This window comes from Cyprinus carpio, chromosome B11 (assembly GCF_018340385.1).
Source record: "Cyprinus carpio isolate SPL01 chromosome B11, ASM1834038v1, whole genome shotgun sequence".
NCBI lineage: Eukaryota > Metazoa > Chordata > Actinopteri > Cypriniformes > Cyprinidae > Cyprinus > Cyprinus carpio.
In genome coordinates this window covers 12,421,531-12,437,333 of record NC_056607.1, presented here as the reverse complement: position 1 = coordinate 12,437,333, position 15,803 = coordinate 12,421,531, and the positions used below count along the sequence as shown (strand labels likewise).

At 39.6% G+C, this 15,803-nt stretch overlaps 1 protein-coding gene across 2 annotated transcripts in view; it reads left to right on the top strand.

Annotated features, from left to right (window-relative positions):
* LOC109081480 (signal-induced proliferation-associated 1-like protein 2) overlaps nucleotides 1–15,803 on the top strand; it is a 65,304-nt gene that overhangs the window by 1,993 nt on the left and 47,508 nt on the right. The window lies entirely within an intron of this gene.

The window sequence follows — 15,803 nt, the reverse complement described above, 5'->3', positions numbered from 1 at the left end:
ATGAAATGTCTTCCTCTATTGAAGACTACAGATATCTGCCCAAATGTCTAATTGTTTGTCAGTTGAGGTGCAGATGGCTCTGAATGCTCATCTAATGAGTTGTCGTATATTTTATTGTTAATTTAATTATCAAAACTCCAATGTAATTATGTTCAACCTAGCTAAATTTAGTCAGAAACACTTCTCTTGAGAGCAGGGCTTGGTGCCAACCAAGAAACACATCTGTGTCCTGTTGGTTTGAGCTAGAAGCATTTCTGTAAAATGTTCATATTCTCACTTAAATGGTGATACACTGCTTTAAACTTCTGAATGAATAGTCATGTTGCTTTGTGTGGTCATTTAAAACCCCCTCAGGGTGGATTAGAAGTCAGACACCCCAAATGTTTGACAGCGGGGAACCCGTCAAAAACACTTTCCTCGCGCTCAGAGGGTTCAAATCAATGGCCTTTGTGTCGCTAGCACTGACAGAAAACAGGCCTGAGGGTGATTTGTTTGTGTTAGCGGATTAATTTCCCCTCTCTCTGTGTCATAGCGGGCACCTGTCAGCACTGAGGGACTCTTCATGTGAACCCTATGGGACTTTTTCAGTTGTCCCGACATAGTGCGGTCAGGCTAATTAAGTCTCCGGTCTTTTCTTTGCGACTCCCTGGTCTCATCCCTTGGGCCTAAGACCAATGTTGAGATCGTAGAGAAAGATCAGCAGATGTTTTTCAAGTGGTTAAGTGCAATGTGATTTAGGGAAATTATACTAGATGCAGCTGAGTTTGAATTATCCGTCCACCGACCGTTGATTGAGTTATCTAATTCTTGTGAGACCCCATTGACCCTAGTGAGCAAATCAGAAGACTCCTCCCCCTTTTCATTGTTCATAGGCGACAGTGAGTCCGGTATGGGTGGTTGTGAATGTTTGTATGTCTGGCTCCATGGGAGGACTCCTCGGTATGAGTTGTTTCCTCTGTGCATCTCTGGTTCCCTAGGGATGGTAACAATCAGAGCATATTTGAGTGCCCAGATCCTGCACGGTGGGGCAGATTATGTACATAGTTTGCATAATTCACAGATAATGGAAAGGAAATTAGTTTGTATGTGTTTCAAGTTTACCAAATCAAGGTCAGGAGTTGAGAACACCTCAGGGAACAAGATCCAAATGGCTTAATTTGAAGACTAAACAGCTGCTGCCCTAAGTGTGACCTCTTTCTGAAAGAGTTTGTCTTTTGCTTCTCTGAGAAAGGAAGTATTTCATTATCTTGAGACTCAGATCGGATGCTCTAGTTCCTAATCTGTTTGCCCCTCTCCAAACTCCTAAAATAGTCACTCAAGTCCATGCAAGACCCTGTTTGTTCATTGATTTGTTGTAAGATTTTGTTCTCAGAAAAAAAAATGGTTGAGTAGTCAGCTGGAGATCATAAAAAAGCTTTTGAAATGGCTGCTGGTAGTGAAATCTGTTCTCTTGAAGTGGAGTCTTGGAAGACAATGACAAAGGATACTTTGTACAAGGATACATTTGCTCTTAGTATTGCAGTAATGCATTTTTTTACTGATAGATAGCATGAGGAGAATGCATGGACACAGACAGGGATTAGCTATGGCCATCTGTTGGCCGAGGAATCAATAGCCAGACCTTTCTCAGCTTCCCTGCATGGGTACAGGAAAGGATCACTGCACCACTCCATCAACGGCACTTCAGTTTGGCCGAGAGTGACCCTGGATACTCCATTTATAATGAGTGTTCGATCATGCACCTTTGTGAGCAAGAGAGTGATGTCTTACATGGGACCACGATTCCCACCTTTCATCCACCATCCCTGGCACTCTTCCAGCACCCTGCATGACCTGAACCTCTTGTTAAGATGAACGATATAATTGTTTTAAAGTAGTCAGCGGTACTGTATATTCAGCATTGGTTGCCAACTGCTAATGTTAATTTTAAAACTTCCCAAAGGGCTTTTTCCAAAGCTAGCGTATCATGAGGACACTCATTTGTTAGTGTTTTCCTGAATTTTCTGTTAAGCTTTGTCTTCTGACGTATCTGGTTTTCATTTGGTTGTCCCAATGGACGCTTCTGTTGCAAGAAAAGATTTCCATTTAGTTGGCCATTGAGTTCCCAGCTATTTTCTTCCTTCTCCCATTCTCTTTCATGGCTCTTTTTGAAGGTGTCGACACAATGGAGTGTCTTCCTATGACACTTCTGCAGCCTGGAGGCTTGAGGATTCGGTTTTCAGGTCGATATAGAGTAGACCATTTCATCCTTATTACAGACAACCCTAAAGAGCTGACGCCAACTCAGACCACCCTTCTTACTTCTGCCTGAGTGACTTTCCTGACATTCCTGGCAGAATCACCTGGCCTTAGCACCCTGCATTTCTGAATCCAAGACATTGTGTGGTCAGTAGACTAGAAAAACAAGCTTATGAGCATTGGTTTATGTTTAGAATGTATATGTTGTTTCATTCCAGGGTTTGCTTTGAAGCATGAATGTGTTATCTCAGAACATAAAGGTCTGGCTATAGGTCTTGTATTGCAGTCATGTGACTGCAAAACTGTTTAAGATCATTGGAGATGGAGGGAACTGCCTGCTATATGAGTGCTGGCAATTTGAAGGAAGACAAAGGTTTGTACTGGAAACCTTAATGGAACTCAGTGATTCTGTAATTATATTACCAAATGACTTCTCATTAGCTTCACATATTGCTCTTCATTGTTGTCTCTACCTAATCCATAACTCTATCCATCTTAAAGGGGTAGTTCACGCAAAACTTTACTCAACCTCATGTTGTTACAAATCTGTATGACTTACTTTGTATAGACTTTGTATATAACTTGTTTGTATAGACCAAACCTTTTTTTTTTTTTTGGCTGCTTTACATAGAAGAAAAATAGTCATACGTCTTTTATATGAGACCACATAAAGTAAATCATGACATAATTGTAATTTTTAGATTAATCTATCCATTTAATTGTCAATCTGTAATATTTTTTTAAGCAAGACAAGGGTAATTTTATTATTTATTACTTGCTTTATGTATATTTAACATCTTTATGTCATGTTTAATAGCCTACAGCCACAGCTTCATAATAACTCTGCCATCTTGGACAATTCCCTCATTTCTGCCTAATGCAAAGGCCCATGGGAAAGAGAGCGAGGCTGCAGGCAAATCCTATCAGATGCATGGAGCCATCTGTCTCTACACCTGACACTGTAACACTCACTTCCATCCATCCAGTTGGGTCTCAACCCCACCAAATGCCTTTTTCCTGATTAACAATAGTTTCATTTCAAACCCTTTCACTCATACGTTCCCGCTATCCTTTGGGATCTTCCCTCTTCCTTTCCACCTGTTCCGTGAGCGTAACCTTGGATGACAAGCTGCTCAATATTTAAAATGGCAAATGCTACAAAAAAACTAGAGCACTGGAGTGCAGCGTCTGCATTGGTTTCTGTACCGTTTGTTTCCATGTGGGGCTTTTGTTTCGAGTTGGGGACGAGGATTGAAATATCAGCAGATAGATTTCCACAGTTCGACTTTGGCTGAACCGACTCTCATTCAAGCATCTACGCTCACTGTGAGAGGGGGGAGATTTCAGGAGGCTGGCTGACGCACACAGGGCTTCACTCTCTCTCTTTGAACCAGATCTCTCTTCTCAGCGGGACTAATATGACTCTCTCGCGTTTGCTAAGTGGGCTCTTTGGAGGTTTCCGCCACAAAGAGGGACTTCAGATGGGGACAGGCAGATTAACGTGAAGTGTTCAAAGACATGAGTATACCCCATCTCTCTGTTGTTGGGTGGGTGGAAAGATCAAACCTTGAGCCTTTCATTAACACCAGTGGACTGAGCAAAGCACTTTCACAATTAGATATTTTTTAATTTTTACAAGTACAGGGAATTGTGCACAAGCCTTCAGGGTGAAAATTTGAGGAATGTCACCTCTTAACAAGTCTGTAATTGGTTCTCAGCTTTCTTCGTTTCCACCAAGAGAAACATGGTATGACTAATCGGATGATTGACGGGAGCTAAAAAAAATGAATTATGTGCACAATAATGCCTTGCATAAGGTTAACAGCTCCTGCCAAGTGTTGAGAGAACAGTGGCTGTGTTGTACCTGTGTCGGTTGTCATGGAGGCGTGTCCCAAAGTAAAGAAAGTGATAAAGACTGCTCAGTATCTGTGAAGTCTTTGTTTTGCAATGTTTACCCTTCAACAGCCATGAATCACCACATCATTAGCTTGTCTTGACTGCTGTGTGCAGTTGCGTTCATTCAGATTCTGCTCAATGTTATCGTTGTCTTCTTGATGGACAGTAAAGATGTATAGTAGAGCAATTGCAAGGTTAAAGATGGCTCAACTGTCTCCTTCACTCTCCGTCATTGTTGTGGCTCATTAGCCGTTAGCTTCTTCCAGCATATTTGCGCAAAGATTAAACACATTGTATGCTAGACAGCGCCACCTCCACAATGCAAGTTAAGTGGAAACTTATTATTTTTGCCCTACATTTCCTCCTTGTCAGGCCTGGATGTGTAATTCCCATAACAGTGGGGTTGTTTGTTAGTCATGCGTGTACAAGGACGATTAAATGCATGTAATCCTCAGGACTCCTCATGTTAAGAGTCTATTTTACTCTAATTGCACTTAAATACACATATTTCAGGTCTTTGTCCTTGGCTGCATTGTTGTGAATCTTACTGTTTCAGGCAGTCCTACCTATGCTATGACATCAGTCTGTCCCTGGTATATCTCTCATATGGGAACTAAATATGTACCATGGAGATTTAGTATGACACTGCTGAATGCAATTTACATATGTTGGTCATAATCAGCAAGGCTATTTGTAGCAGAAACAGCTGTTGTTTGTTGCGGCGGTGGTATAAATGCTGCTATTCTGCACACACAGCAAACCCTCACAGCCCTTTAATAAATCATAACCATTTTGTCTAAGAAGGTAATAACTCAACTTGGTTCAGTCTGTTCAGTTTTATTTATGTTTTTTTCAGACTTAAAGGCAAAGTCCATTTTTTACGATGTGTAAATACTTTCTATCCCAGTTTAATGTGGAGAGTTAGCTTCATTTTTACTGTTTCTCGTTGATTTAAGTGCCCTGAAAACCAGTGGCGTGAGTTTAGGCTTTTTATATTTTCAGTCCTGTTTGGTGCCACTGTTGGTGTATAAATTTTACCTTTAAAATATTAAATGAAGCAGCTTTTCTGGCCCCTGGTGTGGTGAAGGTCCTTTGACCTTCTACTGGCCACTTCAGCAGGGACAGATGGACAGGTTTATTTTTGAGGTCAAGGTGCCTCTTGCCCCAGGGTTTCCTGTTGTTCTGTCTTATTGATCTCATCCCATAAACGGACATGTCCCCATTGGTTTGGAATGTGGACTGTAGCATATGCTTCAGTCAGTGAGCTAAATGTCAGCAAGGTCACCTTTAAGCCCTTCTTATTTGTTTGGGTGGCACAAAGGTTTAACTGGTGAAGGTCTTGGGAGAAACCACTTAATATTATATTTAGAGCAATTTTATCAACATATTAGTATTACTAAATGGATTCTAACAATGTATTTAAAGGGGTGTGATTATGATGTGATGTGATTTAAATTTTTCCTTTCTCTTTGGAGAGTTACAAGCTCTTGGTGCATAAAGAAGATCTGTAAATTTCAAAGACTAAAGTATCAAATCCAAAGAGATATTCTTTATAAAAGTTAAGACTCATCCACGCCCCCCTAAAACGACTCGTTCTAACACGCCCTCAAATCTCTACGTCACTATCTGGGAAGATTTGCATAATGCCGCCCAGATGTTCACGCAAAGAAAGAAGGCGTACCTTTTATTCTTGTTGTAGTATTGTTGTTGCCACCGCCACCATGTCGTATAGATGCTGTGTGTTTCACTGTGAAAGCAAAACTACTTTGTTTGGCCTTCCAAAAGAGGACGATATCCGCTTCATCATGCCTGGGGCTGATCTGTGCTGGTCACTGAGGAAATACATAAACTTTGCACTGTGGATTGCCGGATCGGCTTTCACTGTGGACGAAGTGGAGTCCAGCCCGGGGTCGTCACATGTGGTTGCCACAAGCCCAACGGATGCACCTTCGTAGAATCCACCTGCCATGCCAATCTCAAGCCGCCCACTTCTGCTCACTCAAGCCGGCCTCCGCTAACTCTAGGCCGTGGCTCACTCTAGGCCTCCAGCCTCTGCTCACTCAAGGGCGCGGTGTGTGACGCTGTTTCATTGAGAAAGCAAAACTACTTTGTTTGGCCTTCCAAAAAAGGACACAACTAGAAATCATATTTATATCACGTTTATAATGGGTTTTATGTTTATGTCTCGTCACTCGGCTGGACAGGGTATCACAATATGTTAAGGGACATAACATTTCTGTCACACACTTGAGGTATTCAGCCAATGACAACGCACTGGATAGCTGGCCAATCAGAGCACACCTCGCTTTTCAGAGCGATGAGCCTTGTAAGAATCGACACCTTCAGAAGGCGGGGCATAGAGGAGAAACAGTAATGTACAGTATGTGGAAAATAATGTTATTTTAACCGTAAACCACATAAATACACTTCATTACACCAAATACACAAAATAATGTTCTTTTTAGAAGCATCATATGACCCCTTTAAAAACATTCAGCGACAAAGAGTTGTTACCACCAGCTTGTAAAAGCAATAAACCATTTGAGACTGTGGTCTACACTGGATTACCAAGGTTAAGGGTGTTTTCAGCATATTGCATCTCACATGCCTCGTGGCTTATTACTTTACTGTGCATGCTCCATTATGTGCACCATTGACCCATATAACATAAGGCAATGCCAGATTATTCTTGTGAATCTATATGTAGTGACATTTAGGGACAAACATGGAGAAACAAAGGGATTAACTCAAGAAGGCATAATGGTTCACAATCTGATGACCTGTGCTTGCTGTTGGGTAAGTCCCCCAGATCCATAAGCCAGACCCCAGACAATGTGTTTTTTTTTTTTTTGGTGGGGGTTTGATGGATGACCTGTTGTCCTCCAGAGCCGAAGGCCAGATAAGAGGAGCGGATTAGTATCTCTCCCAGCATTCCTTCTTCCCACTGTAGCGAAAGTGATGTCTCAATAGAAAGCCTAGAGGAATTTCAAGTGGTGACACTATGGACCCTTTCTTTTCCAACGGTTTTCTGGACTCTTTTTTTTTTTTTTTAATCTCACCAATCCTTCCCAACCTTTACCACTGAAATAAGATGTTAGGCTTTATCATTTTCTGGAAGCCCCTATGACCTGGAAAATTAGAGACATTTGTGCAGGAAATTATGGGTGTGATTATGGTGGCAGGAAATGGCTGTTGGCAATTAAAAAAAGATGAGGAGAGAACACGTGTTGCCTTGAGACGCAGGTGCAGCTTCAGTCAGCTCTCCTCACATTAAAATCAACATAACAACTCTGTGTTTGTCGGAAAGGGTTGTGGGTGATCAAAGACCTCGCCAGATCCATTTTCGGACACCTAAATGTCATCTAACGCACTAGATTAGTAGTTTCAGTTGTGCGGATCATTCTGGCTGAGTGCTGAGTGGTCCAAAATGTGTAATGACAGATGTTCAATAAGTGTTGATTTGTCATGCTTTGTTTGCTTACAAACAAAAGATAAAAAAATTTTTAAGCTGTAGATGAGACTTTCTGGTGTTAGGTTTTATTTTCTCATTCTAGGAAGTAATCCATTCAGATTTGGTCATGTTCTTCTGTAATTGTGGGATTAAGTTCATGGAATTTGAGGCCTTTTCTCTGTTACTGACAACAACACACATTGAGAATCCAGGATAGTACATCTCTCCAGTTTTAAAAAATCATGGACACATGGCCACCTTAGGTGAACCTGGCTGTATTTTTAGAAATCCCTCTGTAGATGTTGTGATTTTTAATGCTGATCTTGGTTCAGCGTCCTTTCCAGGTATCTTTGTTTATGTCCTATCACAGTACCAATCTCACATCTGCATGAAAGGGCAGCTGTATCTTCGACCTTTTGCTTGTTCTACAATCTTCACGCTCTTATTGACTTCCATCAGTTCAGTTGACTATGTTTCAATAACGTAATTATCGCTATAAAATCTTTAGTCACGGGCATGATGAGATTTTTACGAGCCAGACGTGTCACATGTGTACAGATGAGTGTGTATTTGACTGCGTGTGTCCTATCTTTGGGATTGATTAGCTGGTAAGTGACCTGCTTGGTTCAAGGTTAATTGGTTTATTGTAGCAGAACATGTTGTGAGATGGAGATTGAGTGGAGACGAGTTCGACACAGCTATAATGTGCATGAATGTGCAGCTTTTAGGCTCTAATGAACTGCTGAGCTTGCAGCCAATCAGGCGATGCGGTTCAGCCAGTTCGGCCTGTTTTGTGTATTTAATGAGCTTTTTACGGATATTTGAGAGAAGCGTGTATTGTTCCTTGTGCTCAGAAGGAGGATGAGGTTATTGTTAGATTAATATCATGGTTAGACGTTTTGCTTCAGGGTGCTGATGCGTTGTGTGTTTTGGTGTGAATATGTGTTTACTTGAGTCTAATACCTTTTCCTGACTCAGCTAGCACAGTGGTGCTTCAGCTCACTGGAGCCTATAGATGCTCAAACACACATGCACACACTTACACAGCCTTAGCACTCACCCCAGCCTGACTTCATACATCCTATTCAAGCACCAGGCATTCCTTTATCAGTGATTCCCAGCTGGGTTCATTTAAGTTTGCTTTAAGCCTATTTCTTGGAATTTATTTTATTTTGTATTTTTATAGTATTACACTATTTGCTATAGTAACATTTGTTTTGTAAAAGAAACTTATTTTTTCAGTGCTACAGTTTTTTTTATTTTTTATTATTATTATTTTTTTTTATTCATTACTGTTGGTCACTTTTTAGGTTTGTCTGGTATGTTACTAATGCGAGTGTCTAACCATATACGAAGCCACATTTAGTACATTTGAAATTGTCCAAAATTGGATTCAGAAAAATCCTATCTTTATTGTTTTTGTTATTGTTTACATGCAACAACATCCTGAACAAATTGGCTGGCAAAATGCAGGTACTCAGTAGGATTCAGTTTCTGCCTCTCCTCCTTCTCTTCTTCCCTGTTCTGCCTTTCATATGCACCAAGGCTCATGAGATCGTTAGCGGAACTCAGTCTCAGTGGATTTCAGCAGTCAGAGGTCAGTTGCCTTCAGAGACGTCACTCACTGGGCCTGGAGGTTTTGTTCCCATGTGGAAGGAAAGACCTTATTTATGCTGTTTTTCTTCCCTGAACGCCAAGGAGAACCAGGAGTGAGGAACGGATGGAGAGAGAGAAAGGGACAGGCAAGCACAGCTGGGCAGCCAAGGCAGGACAGTTTTATTTCAGATATTAATAAAACATCCAAATGAAAACAACACAACACCCAACAGACCATTCCTCTGTCTGGCTCTCTTTTTCATCCTCTCTTCATCTATTCTGTCTTCGTCTCTCTCCCTAAAACTCACACATCACTCAAAAAAAAAAATTCTCCCATTAATCACTTAACTCTCTCTCTCTCTCTCTCTCTCATTTTGGCTCCTTTTTATCATTTTAAAAGGGATAGTTCACTCAAAAAAGAAAATTTTGTCATTATTTACTTACCTTCATGTCCCTTCAAACCTGTATGACTGACTTTCTTCTGTGGAACATAAAAGAAGGTCAAACGTTCCCCATTTTTTTTGTGTGTGTGTTCTTGGTCTCCAGAATTAAATAAAAGTACCATTAAACTGGTCCATGTGGTTTTTACTTTGGGTCTTCTGAAGCCAAACAATATCTTTGTGAGTGACGGTTGGGCTAGTTTGTTTGGTGTGTTCCACTTGCTCTCGTCGGGCTCACGACGGCTGCAGTTTGCCCGATTCAACTTGTTGAATCGGCGTCGGACCGTTGGCGCGAGGGAGAGCTCTGACTGGATGTTCAGTTTAGCAAATGAGTCAGTGCCCGAGAATTAAAGAAAAAGAGATGAAAACAAGCATGTAAATGAAGGCGATGCAGACAGAAGGCTGTTTAAATGTTACATGATCTTTCCCAAGCATTCTTATACGCGAATGTTTTCATAACAACATGAGCCACTTAAAATGATTGAAGTTATCAGCGTTACTGATATTCAAAATGGTAAGCAAGCACTGCTTTGTTTACGTTTTGTATATCTGTGTTTATGTCGTTTATCTTTGTTTTGGTTTCTTCTTTTGAATGACGAATATATAGGTATTGATTGCTGCTGATGAAGACTTTATTCCTCTCACGCATGCGCAGAACGTACGTGTTAGTTTGCCGCCGGCTTTCGTCGCCGTAGTTCTTTGAAGTTGGCTTGGTGTGTCCGGGCCTTAAGGTTTTCAATGACTAGCAATCATATGGACCACTTTTTATGGTGCTTTTTTGTCATTATTGAGCTTGAAAGCCCCATTTCTCATTCACTTACATAAATTGTTCGAAATTTAACTTTGTGTTTCATGGAAGAAGAATTCTGTCATTAATTACTCACCTTTATGTTGTTCCAAACCCGTTAGACCTTCGTTCATCTTTGGGACACATAATAAGATATTTTTGTGAAATTGGACAGCTTTTTTTCAGGAAAAAGTGTGTGCATGCGTTGTGGTGCTCACCAAAATGGCGGAAGGTGGTAACTCAGGGAGAAGAATGGTTGAATAAAATTTTATTTTATTCGCAAAATTGAAATTGAGCCACTGATGTCATATGGACAGTTTTACCGATGTCCTCACAACGTTTCTGGGTCTGGGAACATTTCAGTTGCGTTGCTGTCTAGCCAGGGTCAGATTCCTCAGATTTCATCAAAAATATCTTTATTTGTGTTCCGAAGATGAACAGAAGTCTTACAGGTTTGGAATGACATGAGGGTGAGTGATTAATGACAGAATTTTAGTTTTGGGGTGAACTAATGTAAGTGAAAATAGCAGGACTCCCTTATTCAGTCTTTCTGTTTTTCTCAAACACGTCATTTCTTCGCCGGCAATGCAGCGAAATAAAGAGGGAATGTGTTTTAGTCTGACTGACGTGTGATTGCGAATGAGAAACAGCTGTTTCCATCCCCCTCTGTGTCTCTCGGAGTGCTCGTCCCACAGCAGGAGTGAGCCAAGTGGAAAGCAGCACCCAACAGCTGCACACAGACACAGCAAGGAGCCAAAACAGACAGGTTTTTATGTCTTCGTTTAGGAGGAACAACAGGAAGGGAACCACGTATCGGAACGTTTCTGGCCTATAGCTGAGCAGATTAAACCGGGCCAGGCGATAGAGCCGTAAACGACGGATGGGTCTACGTCAATACAAACGACACAAGTGTTTCAGATCTGTTGATGTGACCCAGAGTGCTGGGGCAAAGGGGCGGTCTGTCGTTAAGAATTCACACCTCTACCTCAGGAGCAGCTGTTGCCCATCTCTCTCCTCCTCAATGAGGGGGAAGGGAGGAATGCTGAAGGAATATTCCGGGTTTATTGCGACCTGACGTCTGTGTGCCGCATTTGTAGAGTGCCGCCGATTACCTCAGACAATAAATGTGTGCTTAGTGTAAACGCGTGTTTCGTGTGTTTATAAACACAGAGGGACGTGTTGAAATTATTGTCTGAGGTGGTTGAGAGCATGCTAATGGGTGATAGATAAACTCTGAATATTCCTTTAAAGGTGAACTCTGTTATTTTTTAGATGATAAAATACTTTCTTTTGCCAGTTTAATGCACAGAGACCTCAATAAGCAAGCCATCAGTAGGTTGAATTCCTGAAACGTTCTCAGAACATTAGTTGCATTCCAAATTATATATTATGATATACAATGCATTATATATTCTGCTATCTAGATCATTAAGTAGTGTCATCTCAAATGTAACATGGGGTTTAGTGATTTTTTTCACCACATTCCAATTTTTAAAATTTAGTAATTTTGTTTATTCTTGTTTCTTTTTTTTCTTTTTCTTTTAATTTAATTTAATTTTTAGTCATTTTAGTACTTTAATTTATTATGTTCAGTTAGTTCCAAGGGAACTTTTCAAATTTTTGTTACTTTTTTAAATATGTTTTTATCAACATTTCTAGTTTTTCAACTGTTTCAGTTAACAAAAATATTTTCATAAAAATTAACAAAAGTTTTATTAGTTTTACCTCTTACATTAACAACCCTGGTTTAGTGGCTTCTCTTCTGCAATACATATAAATCTTTGAAAATCAAAAAGAATCTATATACAGATGTCAATGTGAAAATCTTAATTAAAAGTATAAATAGGGTGCTGGGGCTTGCATATGAAACCTTTTGTGGAAATGGTTATTATTTTTCAGACTGGTGCTACTAGTGGCACAGAAATTTCATCTTTCATCGGCTTTGTTTATTCGTCGTCTGTGGAGGAAGGGCAATTTCATACCCTACAAAGACTTTAAACGTGTTACCTGATACAGAATGGTACAATTCCAAACTAAATTTAAACAGTGCTTTCTAATAAACTTGACAGCAAAGATAAAGATACAAAGGCCCATTAGAGTGAGCGAGAGAGAGAAGGAATGAGAATAATTCACAGCCTCTCCCTCCTGTGCATCATCACAGGGGCTTTATGAGGCCACAGGCAGCTATAAACTTCTCCTTTTTAATAAAAGCAGCTATTCGCACATTTCTCATTCTCATTATCTGTGTACAAGAGAGAAAAAGAAAATCGCCTTCCCACGCAGTTTTCTTTTTAAACAGGTATACGGATGTATGCAGTTCACACTATATAAACAGACATAAACACACAAGCACCTCAGCTGTGTTTCTCCTCAGGGTGAATGAGTTTTATCCTGTCTGCTGCTGATCCAGAAGGCCTTTGGGCTCCTATCAACACATTTAATACCTCACAATAAATGAAAACACAGACAAACACACCTCAGAGAGAGTCTGTTTGTGTTGAAACTCTTGTCAAGTGCGGGTCAAGTAAAAGGTCCATTCGTTCACTGTCATTGAGAATCAGATGTGTGTGTGAGTCTGGCATTATTTATTTTATTAATTCATGTTGCTGGTCTCATTGTGCACAGTTGATCTGTGCAAGTTTTCCCCACTAGAAAAATGTGTTATCTGATCGATTGTAAACTTTCATTTAAAGGGTTAGTTCACCCAAAAATGAAAATTAGCCCATAAATGACTCACCCTCAAGTCATCCTAGGTGTATATGATTTTCTTCTTTCAGACGAATCCAGTCGGACTTGTATTAAAAATTGTCTTTGATCTTTCAAGCTGTTTAATGGCACTCAGCAGGTGTTGCAGTGCATCAGTCTAAAAGACGTGAAATGAAAAGCACCCATCCTTAATAAAAAGTGTCTCACACAGCTCCGGGGGGTGAACAAAGTCCTCCTGTAGTGAATGATGTATGAGGTCGGCTTTTGATATGGAACACCCAGTTTTTACAGTCCTAATATAGATTATTTGCTAAAACTTTGCATCATGGTTCAATTTGTCAACAAGTTAATGCATTAGGTAACATGAACTAACACTTAATTCATAAATACACTGTTGTCCATTGGTAATTTATGTTACAATTATGTAAAAATAATACTGTAAAATATTCTTAGAATTAACAATAAGTTTTTTTTTATTCAAATGTTATTTATGGAACTATGAAACTTAAATAGAAACATTAATTATTATCAAACCAAGATTCAATATATCCTTGTTAAATAAAATGATAAATTTCTCTATTAGAAAATCTTGACTCCGTGTATGATGAGATTAAAATTAGCCTAGATTAATAAATGCTATAAAAGCATTGGGCATTGATTAATATTAATATATAGAACCTTATTATAAAGTGTTACCATCATCCTTATGGATTGTTTTCTCATTAAATATCCTCTTTTGCACTGAAATAATTTAGATAATAGAAATAAAAAAGGATTTTGCGTACCTTTTTGCATGTTAAATGTAATATCTATAAACATACTGTGGCCATATGTTTTATGGTTGTGCCACATCCTGGTATGCTCCATCAGAAAGTGATAGCCCAGAAAAACGGACCCAGAGAAGGTGATGGTAGGAAGTAGTCCATCAATATGTGATGCTGTCTTTACACGCTCTCTCCCATCTCTAACCATCTCTATCTTTTATCTTTTTTCTTTGGTTTGACATATTGCAAACCTGCTTTCTCCACCATAGTAACCCAGCCGAGGGGGAAATGTGCTGTCAATCAAAAACACATGAGATCAGAGGTTGCTAGGTAACAGGGTAAAACAGACCCCAAACCCCTAACTAACAACAACAAACTGTGCAAGTGCATATTTCAGAAAACAGCTAATAACATGTTTGGGAAGCCGTTGCGTTTGGCATCTCGCTGGCATTTGGCCACTGTATCCCACAGCAGCTGTGAGAGGAGTTTTCACACTAAACACGCTGCTTCTTCCAAGACTTAACTCGTACTGACTGACCTTTACCCTTGTGGGGAGGTGGGGGTACCATCTCTTCCACTCCCTACTGATTTCTCTGTTATTTCACCACTGCTTAACCAACTTGAGCAGGTCGAGAGTGCAGGTTAGTGATTTTTTAGTGATTAAAAAGTAGTGCTGTCAAATGATTAATCGCATTCAAAATAAAAGTTTTTGTTTATATAATATATATGTGTGTACTGTGTATATTTATAATGTATATAAAAATACACACACATGCAGGTATATATTTAAGAAAAACATTATATTTCTATATTAAATATATTTATATATAATATAAATGTATACATGAAAATACATGTAAATATTTTGAAAATATGTTCTGTACGTGTGTGTGTAGTTATATATGCATAAAACATTTACACAGCGCACACACACACATATATTACATAAACAAAAACTTTTATTCTGGATGCAATTAAGAAAATCTTTGGCCCTGGAGACCTAGAGACCACCACAGTGCACAGAAGCAGCTTCAAATGTGCCACTGATTCGGCTGACATGGTAGAGAGAGAAAGAGAGGGAGAAGGAAGTTTGGACTGTGTGTCCTTTCCTTACATTTAGACTTGTATAAACAGATTGGGTTAGCCTGACAGAGCGATGTGTAAATATTCCCCTGGAGACTTGGCGCAGCTGTATGCAGAGCGAGGCAAGGCATCTTGGGTATTTGTTGCAGTGGTTCAATCACACTGCATTACCGTCCAGCACTGTGTTCTCAGGGTTTCAGTCCAACTGCCCCAGAGGTTCGTTCCCATCGTTACTGCCCGTTTAGATGCATTTTTAATGACACACAGCCCATACTGACAGGAAGTTTGAGCTTTTCAGTGTTTTACTGTGTTTTGGTGTGTGTGTGTGTGTGTGTGTACAGAGCTGACACTGCAATATGTGTGCAAGGGTCCATCGATCAAACTTTGTATAGCACATTTCCTGTAAACAGAGGAAAACAGATGCAGCATAGTAAATATTATCACTTAGAAGTTTGGCTTATGGACAACAGATCCAAAGCTGGGACAGTCATAACATATGAGAATGTGATTATTTTTTTATATTATTTGTATTTATAGTTTATATAATTCATTAAAGGGAAAGTTCACCAAACAATTCTGTCGTCATTTGTTCCAAATTTGTTCCAAATGTCATGTTTCGAACCTGTAAGACTTTTGTTCAGAATTTGTTTTTGTTTTTTTTAAGATTTATTTTTCTCCATTGATATGTCTATGCAACTACCACTTTGATGCTTCAAAAATGTAAGTATAAAAGTTCAAAATGAAAAGTAAAACTGAATTGAGCCATTTAGTCCACGTTTTCGCTTTATATGATGAACAGATTTCATTTAGGCTTTTATTTACATTGATCAGCAAACATAAAC